Source organism: Lepisosteus oculatus, chromosome 15, assembly GCF_040954835.1.
Source record: "Lepisosteus oculatus isolate fLepOcu1 chromosome 15, fLepOcu1.hap2, whole genome shotgun sequence".
NCBI lineage: Eukaryota > Metazoa > Chordata > Actinopteri > Semionotiformes > Lepisosteidae > Lepisosteus > Lepisosteus oculatus.
The window spans coordinates 17,032,760-17,045,983 of NC_090710.1; the positions used below are offsets into that span (position 1 = coordinate 17,032,760).

The window sequence follows — 13,224 nt, forward strand, 5'->3', positions numbered from 1 at the left end:
AATTTATACAGGTGATTGTCTAAAATCCTATAACATTCTCTTACAAGCTTGTGTTTTAAAACCCAGCTGATTAAAGTGCTGACAAAGTGCATTGTGCTTGTCCACCTGCTAATGTTCTTTGCACTTGTGCAGTGAACTAGGTCACACCCAATGAGTTATTGCCTGCGGCCCTCATCACCAAAGCTACCCGTCCTGATTTCTACGATAACTTGCACGCCTTTCTTAACCATCCCCACGATTCAGAAACCTGGAAAGATATGCTGGAGACAGAAACGTCCACCTTCTGTTTCTCTGTTTGGATAAGGGCTTCTTTTTTGTTTTTTCGAGATCTTTTGCTTTGCAGCACCTCAGCTCCCCTCTTCTCATGCTACACAGAAGAAATTCAATGTTTGAAATATGCCGGGTTCTATGTGACTTCAGCAAAGGCCAATTGTGAAACTCTCTAAATTCTAGTGAAGATCTAACTCTAGAATAATAGAATGGAAATATTGATTTTTGCTTCATGTTATTGTGAGTTTACTGCTGTAAGAACAAAAATGTAGTTTTAAGCTTATATGTAAAACTATGTATTGAGGCTAGTGGGTTTAGCATCTCATTTCACAAATTTGTTTTAAATGCATTTACTGCAATATATACAGCACTTTATATTTGTATTTACAAATACAGTACGTTGTAAAAACATTCAGACCCTTGCACAGTTGTCACATTTTGTTGCTTTAAAGTTTGTAGCCATCACACTACAAGCAATGTGATGAACCAGAATTTGAAGCAGAAATGAATATTTGTTGAATACCCAACTTAGTCCACACTTTCAAAGCAAAAACCAAAAATAAAGATGTAAATTGGTAATTCATGTGGAAGAAAAATTGAATAATCTTGATTGCATGATTATTCAAACCTATATGCAACAAATGACCTTAATGAGCCACACAATCAGTTGAGTGGCCACTGGGTGTGTACGATAATGAGGGTTCACATCATTCCAGAATAAATACATTGGATAAATCTGTAATGTCCTTTAATCGGGTAGTATTTTCAAGTCAAAATGCAACCATTAAGACCAAAGAGGTTTCAAAGCCACTCATGTTCAATGGCAGAGATGAGGGAAAATGTCCATGAGGCACAGCTGGCCCCAGATGGCAGACAAGAAGGAAGCCATTACTGAAAAAAATCCTTCTCATTTTGCAACCAAACATTTAAGTGCTACTGCAAACATGCAGCAAAATTTGTTTTGTGGTCAGAGGTTGAAGAAGTCAAAATCGGAACATTTTGGTCGAAGAACATCCAGTCAACACTATCTACTGTCAAGTGTGGAGGTGTCAGCAGTCCATTATGAGGCTGCTTCTCTTAAGATGAGACTGATAGACCTGAGAAAAGTACGGGCAAAACTTAGGGGACAACCTGCTTCAGTCTGCTCGAGACATAGAGCTGTCGCGAAAATCCACCTTTCACTGGAGTGGCTGCAAAATACAAAGAGAAGGTCCATGAGCCACCCAATGTCCTGACCTGAGAATTTGTGGAAATCTTCCAAGGACAATGAGCAACAAAATCCATCAGTGTGGTGGAGCTGGTGGAGACTTTGTAAAAAAGACTTGCAACTATAATTGTTGCAAATGGGCCTCCACCAAATATTGAGTTACAAGTTTTCAGGTTTTTCTTTAGGCTCCTTCCCTTCCTCTTACACGTCTTCAATTTGAGCATTCACGATTTGAACAAAATCTTCAGTTTAATGTCTTCGAGAACATTCAAGACTTCATTCCCACTACTCTGAAATAAAAGTATTAAATACTCGATTTCTGAAAACCTTAGACAGTAACAAAAGGTTACAGCTGTTATAGCCGACCTTTATTGGAGAGCCAGAGTTTGATAAAACTGGAAAACAGGATTCATCTACCCTTTTCATCATCCCAGATCCTCCAGATTAATGATATTTTAAAGGTCAGGAACACGGCCATAGCAGTGTCCTTGTTTTAACAAGACAGGCATTGCCTTGGCATCAGGCGATAATATTATAGGTAATAAATCTGATGTGCAAATGTTTAACCCTGTAACGTAACCACACATTTGTTCTTCACTTTTGAACTGTTTAGGACAATGCTTTCTTAGCCTGTCCAGTTTACTACACATTTTCATTGTCCAGCCATGAAGCACAGACTGGAAAACTTTAACACATTGGTGTCAAGAACAGTTCTTTCCGGGCCCTATGCAGACGACACGATCCGGTGGGCGAGGAAACAGTAGGGAGAAAATCATGCAGGAGAAGGGTATGGAGACAGGGGGGCGTGTCCAAGGTGAGCAGGTGTCCGGGGCGAACAATCAAAGACGAAATCCAAAAGGGGGAAGCCAAAACAGAAGGTAGAGTCCAAGGCCAGGGGATCCATCCAGAGAATAAAACCATGAACCGGATCGGGACCGGCGGGGCGGGGAATCAGGAACAGAAAGTTAAAACCATAACGGGGCCAGACGCAGCAGGACCCCGGGCTCTCACAAAACGGGATTCAATGAGGAACCTCGGGTGATGTCTGCGTCTGGCTTTTAAGGGGGAACGGAAATCAGAAACAGGTGCAGGTAATGAAGCAGAACAAGGAAGGGCTGGGGCGCCCTTAAGAGGAGGAGTAGCGATCGCGACAATTGGTCAGCACCTGTCAAAAATCACTTGTACATCTACTGAGCTGATAAGATGCTGGCACAGACCAGAGTAGCGGAGGTCAGACTGCTGGAGAGCAGCCTGTCATGCCCCGGGCCTCTCTTTTGTGTACTTGTAGAACACTGTGATATGACATGACAACATGAGAGAAAAATGATCCCACACAACCCCAGCCTAGGTCGGTGTCTTCCTGCTCCACCACACATGCAAACATGAAGGGTGAGTTTTTATCTTACTTTAAAACAAGCAACACCACCTTCCCTTCCAGGACAAGTGACCGTCATGTCCGTATTCAATATCCTATCATACATTCTAGTGTCAAATTTGTGTTTCTATATGTAATTGTTAACTTCACAGTCTTTTTACCCCTTTTCACAAACCGGTTTACACTCACCAAACTCTAATCTGCTGGCTTGTACAAAGTAAACTGTGAAGCAACCAAGAGGTATTTGCGTATCTGTAAATACCAGAAACATTACATGCACATTCCTACCACCATTCCAGGTAAGGTCGCCACCTAAAGTCTTCTACACATCTGCCGGCTGGTCCCCCTATTCTGGGGTGTCCCTTGCATTGCATGACAATGGAGTTCTGGGGTAAGGCACAGAGTGGAACTGCTTTCCGTATTACCTTAATATAGGTCACTTTTTTTCAAGTTAATGTTTTAAAACTGCTTAAAATATGTAACAGGTCTTACAGACTTGCTTGTTTCAACCTCTGTTTAAAGCTGGCTAGTTAGCAGTTGATACAGAATCTGGCAGGCCTTCAATGTCTGAACAGAAGAAACGTGCGAGCAATATTGACAGACTACAGTTTCGTGGCTTAGTTGTTATTCGCTGAAGTCCTCTTCAGACTGCAATATACTGAACTTCATCGACTTCATCGACTTCTTTAAGAAAAAATCATCGAATGGTGACGTTTTCAAATTTATATACCGATTGTATAGTTGTATATTGGCAAAATTCAGCATGCTGTTAAAGATTAACAGAAGTGGTTAAATTGTATACTCCTGCCCTTTCTTAATCTGTCATATAATTTCTTCCTTTCAATAAAAAGTTTCTCCTGCTCTGCAATCAAGCCAGAGAGAAGCAAACAGACACATTCCTGGGCTTGAGGCGATGTCCTACGCTGACAGACTGAAGGAACTGAACACACAGCATTTTTGCTGAAGAGAGAAGACTGCAAGGGGACCTGATAGAAGTATTCCAGGTCAAATGCTGCAGATTTCTTCAGAATAAACAGTGAAGCAGGAATCAGAAGGCACAATCGGACACTATTTCAGATACAAGAGTCACTCTGTTGACTTTAAAAACAAGTTCTACTCAATCACCATCCAAGGTCTACAAAAGAACATAATTCTGCCCCTGCCTTAATGTCACACCTGCCAGCAAAAGAAGTCCGGCTCAACTGCGAAAGTGAACTGTCCTTTTTTCATTGGATAAACACTGGATCACAGTGTGAAAGCAAAAAACAATATTGTGATGTGAAAAGGCAGGACATTTATTATGCTTTATTAATTTTTATTCCCTTTTTATTTCACATGACTCTTTTGCTCTCAAGCATTTCAATAGAAGAACAAATGTGATTATTTCTTTCATTTCACGTTACTCAGTGGCTTCAGATTATGTATATACTGTAAGATCAACAGCGTTGTGGGATATGACCATTACTGAACCTCTTTTAATTTGAAGAGCACATTAATTTATTTAAGGGATTGTGTTCGTAATACGTTCGTTGTCCAGAAGATCGCTCGACGAAACATGAGCTGGTAAGATTAACTTTAGTCGAGCTATCTTTTTTAACAATAAAATACCTTCTTCATACTCATAGTTAAGATGTCAACCGAGTTGATTCACCCACTATTCGAATGAACAACAAGTCAGACCTGCAGTTCAGGGTTATTATCATGAGTGGTTTGTCAAGGGACACCTGCCTTTCAATGTTGTGACAAAACAACACAGCACTGTGACACTGTTCAGTATTTTATGTTGTTAATCTATTCATGATTCTTTACATCTATTCTCATAATAAATCTAATAAAGAAATCCACATATCAATGATTTTATACAAAATTACAAGTATTTACGACTAACTTCTTTCAGAGAGGCATTACACTTAGTGCTCACATTCCCCAGTACTATTAATGCGACTGAGCTGTCAGAACAACATATTTTAGCATTTATTTCACTTTCTATTTTTCTATTGCACTGGCGTTCACATTTGTAATTTGAATTATTCACCTGAAAGAAAAAGTGAACCTGTTCCAAACGATGTATACAAGAAAAAGAGCGTTGGTTATTTTTTTTTCTGGGAAATTGTCTATTTTACAATAGTAATGCCTAATAAAAACACACGGCCATTTCCAAGGCAACCCCTGGTAATAATAATGCGAGGCCGAAACCGCGCCACTTACCAGCAGTCTTCTCGGTAAATTACAGAGAGTGTCTGGAGTTTAGGCTAGTGGACCAGTGAAGAAGTTGCTCCCTCGGTCACACTTTCTCATACTATCAGTATATCCCAGGGAGGAGACACAAGGTGGAACAAGGGTGTGCCTTGCAGTGAAAGAGTTGGCAGGATCGCAAACCAGAATGGTTGGTTTTTCCTCCGTCGTACTGACGCCCAGTCTGTAGTGTAGTGTAGGTCCGCGATCAACAAAAAAGGCGTGCACGTAAAACAGGGCTGTGGCGCAGGTGCAGCATGTGTGGGTGTAAAACAACCTTCTCCCTAAGTATCACTGCAAAGGAAACACTTTGTTTGAAACAAATGGTGCTGCCTCCCTTCTATTTCACTTTTCTGCTTTTCTTTTGTACTGCCGAAGTCAATCTATTAACTTATGTTGTATGAAAATATGCCAGTTAAATTCAAATTCTACAGTTAACATTTAAGTTGTATTTCTACAGTTTGCTGGCGTGAGTAATTGTCTGAGCTAGTAAAACTGTATAGTACACCTGTGTCCAAGTACATGATAATATTGTAACGACCTATTATCACAGGGTACTGTAATTAAATCAATAAATGTTGTCTTTAGGGGTCGAAGTAAAGGACTCTCTACACATATCCGAGGATTGCAGCAGCTATTAACTCTAGACTAGATTTTTTTTGGAGATAGCTGAAAAGAATTAGGATCTACACTCCTAAGACCTAATTACTGTTCTAATGATTTGGCTACAGTGTTAAAACTGTAATACATTATGTTTTTAAAAATTCAGCAGTTACCTGTATATCTGGGAACAAAAGCTAAAAATATCCATACAAAGTGTCCTAGTGAGTTTCAAGGCTTGTGTTCAGTCTAAATCTAAGGTTTCTTCTTCTTTTCCATTAGTGGAAAAACGAGGAAAGTATGTTAAATACCATCGTGTAGCACATTGCTTTTACCGATCCTGGTGTTTGGGATTTCCAGTGTGTTTTGAAAATAATTAGAACTGAAATGTTCAGGCAAGTCAACATTTTTCTCGGTTTGTTTAAAAGACGCAGGCAGTCTGAGGACCAGCACTTTAACATCCATTTTAACTGTGGTTATTTGCTTCAAAAGGTAAAGGAGGAGTTTTTATTTAAAATGACAAAAATGCCTGTGACTACATAAGGCCACCTGTCCTTTCCACCTTATATAGGCATATCCAACAGTATAAGATTTAAACTGAAAAATACAAATCCACACACTCAATAACAGCCTCAAGCTGTAATACAAAAGCTCCTCAACCAAATATTCAAAACAGGGCAGAGTTTTAAATATGTGAAGCCAAGAAGAGGGAAAAAGAAAATAAATAAGTGAGATTTTTAATAGGGCTGGAAGGAGATTTTTTTTCTACGGACAGTTTTGTTATAATTGCATGATAGATGTACATTCTGAGACATATTTACTTACTGAGATGCAATTACGACTGTGGAAGGATTATTACAATATGTAAATTCAGTCATACTTTATAATATTGTTTAAAAATATTTATGTTTTTCAAGGTTTTTCAAGGATGAATAAAACTGTCAATATGAAGGTGTACAGTATATGCCGTTAAGAAATGCTCTTCACATACTACTTCCAGGTAAAGGACAGTCCTGGTAAGTATGGTGAATGAGATAAAAGCAAGTGGCAAAAAAATCAACTTTATTAATTATCAATACACAAGAAAGGGTCACCTTTGGGGAACTGATGAAAGTTTCACTGTTTAGAAGAACAATGAAACTGAGCTTCCACCAAAAAGTATTTTGAAGGAGTAATTTGGTAACTAGGAGTGTCATTAGCGACAAATGGAAACTATGTAACACACATAGTATTGGAAGGTGTGGTGAAAAAAAGAATGTTTATTTGAGTAAGCATTTCAGAAGCACCAAGGCTGGCCCTTGTTACAAATGATAATTTTTGGATCTCCTGGTGGCATTTATAATCAGATCAGATTGTACTATGTCAGTTTTTAAGCTTGGTACATCAGTAGTGACAAGTCTGATCTTAATGCCCATGTTCTTTTTTAACTCACAATTCAGTAGTTCTACCTTCCATTAACAGAAAACATTTGGGGGCCGATATAATGACAGATGAGACATTAGAAGAAGGTATAGAGCTTCTGCAAGGGCAAAGCGATGGGAGAAGAGAATGAGAAGGGAAGACAGAAAAATGTGTTAGAAACCCGAGCTCTTGGACTTCCGTTTAAAGAAAACTATTTACAAACTGTATTCAACTGAACGAATTATTTGACTAATTAGCAAAGTTAAACTGTGGCTGTACATTTTATTATACCATTCTTATTTGATAATGGCCGATGGATTGATAATGTTTTGTAAGGTCATTGCACCTGTTCATCTTCGGAAGTGACCAGATTTCTAGGCAATTAGCTCATTTATGACGCAGGGTGTAAAAAGTTATTTTGCTCTGTTTGCGTAAAACACGCTGCATAGAGTTCAGACCTTACCAATCCGCGTGGCATCGTGGTGAGTCACAGCCACTATCTCCGCTGAAGGAACTCTCGTCCTGCAGTGGGATCAACTGTGGTTGTTGCAGCATGGTAGTCATTAACCGCTGGATTAATGCCTTCCCTAAACACGTTCACTATTTATTTTTCTTACTCAAGTACCGTAGGACTAAATTAGCACTTATTAAACAGTACAGTATTCTTCTTTTTCTTGCAGCAACTCAGTATTTGAAAAAAAAGAAACTGTATAGTACAAGTACAAAATTAATTCCCAAGTGTGATCATTTCCCTAAAAAGCTTACTTCAAACCCACTGTAGTATAGGAGATGTCGCAGGAGATGGCGCTCATGTATTACACACACCAGGGGATATCCAACACTAACCCTGGAGAGCCCCTCTGCAGCAGGGTTTTCTAGGTCAACATTAAATCACCGATTCCTGAAGCAGAAGAACAATCCCTTTGTGATCAATTAAAAAGGCAATTTGTTAAATGAAATAATTTAGAGATCACGTAGTACTAAGATCTAAGTACTCTTCAGTCCTGAAGGAGTTCTCTTAATTGATTTATCAAAAGGTATTGCCAATCTTTAAAACCGGTTGACCTATTAAACTTAGCTAGTATTGAAGTTTTCCATGCGTGTTTTGTAGAATCTGTATTATCTGAATGGCATTATCTCTCTCCATATGTAAATCTCAACGAATATTTAACACCAAATTTGTGGATCACCATAAATTAATTTAAACTGTACATTTACAGCATAATGTATTGAACACATTTAATTGAACGTGCTAAAATAAACCAATACTTTGTTTTCACTTTATATATTCCGGACCACACTCACGTGAGCTATTTGAAGGTATTTTAATGTTATTTTTCTGGTGAAGGTGCCTTGCATGAAATAGTTGTATTTCTGTGTCTCTCAGTAAGCAACAGTGAACACTAAAGGGTACAGTTTTCCCTAACAAACAAATCTTGAAACACTTCTTGTTTCTCCAGTCTCTCTTAACTGCTCTCTTATCAATTCTTATCCTGTGATTGACATCTCACTCTGTATCTTGATTTTTATGGTTATGACTTTTTAATTAATTGGAAATGAAGACTTATCAGAGACACCCATGAAACCTGGCCTCTGCCTTATTTAAGCATACAATTGAGAAGTGGGGTGTTAATTTTACCATGCAGACAAATCTCAACCCGTACAAATGTATAAAAAGCTATTTCATTAACACTGTGAAAATGTCCCTGGAGAGATTCTTGCTGGACAGTTTATCAGAGGTTGTGTAAAACATTTTTCAAGGCTCAGCAAAGAATTTTATTTAGTTTTAATCTATGTTTGATGTGTACTTTCTGTTCAGGGTGAGGAAATGTTAGGGTTAAAGGTCAGTTCTCCTAAGCAGGACACCATGGAAACAGTGCAAAGTGGCGTACCTGCAGTATTAGACTGAAGATTTTTGCTTGTTCCATTCTGCCTCACACACTGAGGCTGCAGTTTAGCACAGAAAGATTTGTACTCATGGATCTGAAAATCATCTGCTTTTAGATGTTTGGTAAATATATACTAGGAGGTCTCTTTAAAAACAGGATTTGATTACATAACATTAGATGCTACAGTGACTATCCAGCATAGCCCATACACCTCAGAGTGAAAACAGCACACATTTCCAGTACTATTTTAGTTGCATACTGTCACCAGTCTTAAAAGACCAAATTGTTTGCTTTTACTGAGCTCACGTCACTGAATTCACTCAATCAATTCGATCATATCTCACAAAAAGTGTCACTGAGGTAATATGGACAATATGTTTTGGTGGCAAAATTCAATGATTACTATGTGACAAAATGAAGTTTGGCTCTGAATTTACTCAATTCACTTTACAGTAATGTAATTTACAGGTAATGGGGACTGCCCTCCACCACCACCAATGTGCAGCATCCACCTGGATGATGTGACGGCAGCCATAGTGCGCCAGAACGCTCACCACACATCAAATATCAGTGGGGAGGAGAGCAGAGTAATGAAGCCAATTCATAGATGAGGATTATTAGGAGGCCATGATTGGTAAGGGCCAATGGGAAATTTGGCCAGGACGCCGGAGTTACACTCTCTTTTCGAGAAATGCCCTGGGATTTTTAATGATTAAATAAGCTGTAAGAACACTTAAATAGATTCAACCCTGAGAGACCACTTAGTTTACTCATCGGAAGTAATATCTGTACTGTAACACCAGGAGGTCTTTTACAGACTTCTCCCTCTCTGTTCTGACTCTAATCACTGGGGATCTCCTAGGTATTCAAAACTAAGGAGGACACTTTCACCATTAATAGTGAGAGATGCAGGAGAGCATATTAACAAGGGCTCATTGTCTTTGCTGCCTTGCCATATGGGCTTCACTGCTGACATCCTTAAAACAATTGTCTCTCCTTTACCCTACTGACCCTGAGTGACAATAATATTTTTGCTCATGATCTTTTGTTACTGTGAAAGCTGAAATGCTGAGAGAAAACTGAGACTAGGGATTTTTTTTCTGTCGTGGACTTTATTTTGTGTTTGATGCACAAACCGTCAACAGCTTGAAATCACATTTAAGCTATATTTTCTCCACAAAATTCTGAAGCTAAAGCTTAGGTATTGCTCTCATTTTATTTGTTGTTGTACTTTGGCCCACATTTTATTTGTTGTAGTATTTGAATGAACACCCTAGTCAAATTTTAAAACTGTTTCTCTCAGTGACACTGTAGTTAAAACACAGAATGGGTCTTTGATATCCAGGCTGCTGTTCCAATGCATTAATTTAAGCCTGGCTTTGACTGTTGTTTCCAAACTGCAGATAGATATGAGAAGCTTAATATGAGACTTTTTTCAAAACGAGGTCTGAATATGAGATCTTTAATTTTACATCATGAGATTTACACACTGTATTTAAGAGGTTCTTGAAACATAATTCCACCACAGTGTCTCTATAATAATACATTAGAAAAACCACTAAATTATACACTGTAACAGACATTTGAAATACTGTTTCATCTGTATCATAATAAACATTTCATAATGTGTGAAAAGTGTGCATTCATTTTATCACAGAACATTCCTAACCTGCGTAACGTTTTTTTGAAGATGCTTGATTTAAGACAATAAAATGCAATTTTTTAAGCTATCATGTATAGCTTTCATAGATTTCAATGTATGTCCTAACATTTGAGTTTTCTATAAGAAGAAAAAAATGCTTTTGGATTCAGTCTACTTAACATTAATTTAATAAACATTAATCAAGGTAATAAAAAGTTAAACTTTGTGTAACCAGTGTAACTTGAACAATAATTTTATTGTAAAGAAATTAAAGCCCATGTAAAGAGTAGTTGTTTCATGGCAATGTAGCACAGTAATGTCCATGATCATACACGGACAAGCACTGGCAAGTTCTTTAATTATAGCTTGGCAAACACAATTCCTCACAACAAACTGCATTTAATTAACAGCACAGGCAACATCAGATCATGTCTATATGACACATACTGTATATATACAAAGCAGAAGCTATTGTTCTAAGTCATTAAAAGTCATGGAGAAATGTCAATGTATAACACTCTCCCTCTGTCTGAATTGTGTTTTCCCTCTTTATATATGAACAAATTACTATATCCCATAAAATATGGGAAGTTGCCTGGAAAGGTTGCTATGGCAGCATGTTCTAAGCAATAGTGACAATACATTCCAAGACTTTCTGCATGTTAATCAGTGGTAGTTAGGTCAATACATCTGAGACTCATTGGCTTAAGACAATAGGACTATTTCCAAACAAGAGGAGGCTATTTGGCCCATCTTGCTTATTTGGCCGTTATAGCTAATTAATAAAGGATTTCATCCAGACATTTCTTGAAAGAGGCCGTGGTATCTCACTCCCACTACTATTTGTAAAGGAACAAGTAATAGGTTTATTCCATGCTGGAAAGAGAAGAAAGATGTGGCTGAAGAAGGCTCCATGGCTGAAACATTATGTTTTCTTTCTTCTCTTTTCAGCACACATTTCCACATAGTTTCCACTTATGTCCTCTAGTTCATGTTTCACAATCCATTCTGAAGAAGTCTGATGGGTTGACTTTTTCAATGCCTTTGAGGATTTTGAGTACTTGTGTCAGGTCCCTTCATTGTCTTCTCTTTTCAGTACAGATAATGTTCACCCTGTCAGTATAGGACATCCCTTTAAGTCAATAGTAATAGATTTGGAGGTTACCCAGGAATGCACATCAGAAAGATGCAAAAGCAGCACATGGATTCATGAGGCACCAGTCTTGGTGTGAGAATATAAACTCATATATTTTTTTGCTGCAGAACTTCGTTACCATTTGAGCATTAAGTAGGACCTTGAAAAGAGAAATGGGTGATGGTAAGGCAGAAACTTAAATCTAAAAAAATATATGGTTATGTTATTTAAGCCTTATTCTTGATATTGATTTCGTCATAGTTTTACTACCATTCTTTACAGAACCTGACATGCACACTACAGATTAATCACATTATCATTCTCTTGACTGTTGATTATCTCTACACAAAAGTCTGATTTCGAGAACAGTTTTGGGAAACACTCATTCGCCAGAAATGAATCAGCATTACATGCTTTGATTAATCAAATGGAAAAAAAAAACACAATACAAAGACGAAGCCAATGAGCACATGAAAAGATTGTATTTTGTAAACAGGAGGAATGTTTACAGATGCTGCTGTTATGATATGTGACATTTCTGCAGATCAGTAAAGGACTCTTTAAAAGAAATTCAGATAGTATTAAATTAAAACATCATCCAGCTGGCCTGTCTCAGATTAGCACTAATTGAATCAAAAGCATGCGGGCTCAGGTGTCTTTTGTTGCAACCAGACATAAATTGACCATGTCATCTATTTGTTTGCATTGTCTAGGCACGTCTTTATCAAGGATGATTAGGCTCCTGAGAAAGCTTCAGTCTGATTAGGTTATGTTAAAGCTGAACAAGGCCTCTGGTTTCACCACATTCACTGGGACATCTCCACCCACCTCTTTGATAACCAGATAAGATTCACATGGACACTCCCAGAAGTTTACCACTCTTTTCATAGAATTGCAAAGGCAATTCATCTGCCAGTTTTACAAGTACTTTCCAATTAGCAACTGGGAATGTTTAGGAAAATGGGTTTCAACATTTTGTTGTTCAAATCTTTTTATTAATGTTTTATCAGCGGAAAAATACATCAATACAGCATTCCACATGAAGCATAGAACAGATTTAACTTCTGAGAGTTAATTAAAAGCTAAAAGATCAATTCGGACACAAAAATGAGAAAACAACTAATTTTATTAAATTATTAAGGAAACGAGATCCTCTTAAAGAAAAGGAGTACAATGAACTGCAAACACATACAAAAACGTGGATTAGATAGACCAAGGGAGAGAGAGAAAATAATATTACAATGGTTCTTTTAGTGCTTCAGCAGCAAAGTATGAAGTAAAATGTATCGGGGATAATAATAATCGTCTAAACTTTCAAATGGAAATGGTTGATGTACTAATTATTTGAATCAGATGTTCACTAAGGAAGGCAACATCATGTCTTAGGCCAAGAAAGGGCAATATTCTTTATTAAATAGTACACAAAAGAGGCATAAGTGTTCTGGATACTAATATATATCTAGGTCCTAA

The 13,224-nt window shown here is 37.8% G+C and overlaps 1 protein-coding gene across 5 annotated transcripts in view; it reads right to left on the reverse strand.

Moving 5' to 3' along the window:
* Positions 1-5,374, reverse strand: part of scel (sciellin) — a 28,133-nt gene extending 22,759 nt beyond the window's left edge. For 2 of the 5 annotated variants that reach the window (XM_069179001.1, XM_069179000.1), the window contains exon 1: positions 5,061-5,371. The gene's annotated coding sequence lies outside the window, so the exon portion shown is untranslated. Of the gene's footprint in view, positions 1-5,060 lie in introns of all 5 variants that reach the window. The other 3 variants (XM_069179003.1, XM_069179004.1, XM_069179002.1) reach the window with 3 other exon arrangements.
* Positions 5,375-13,224: the final 7,850 nt, after the last annotated feature.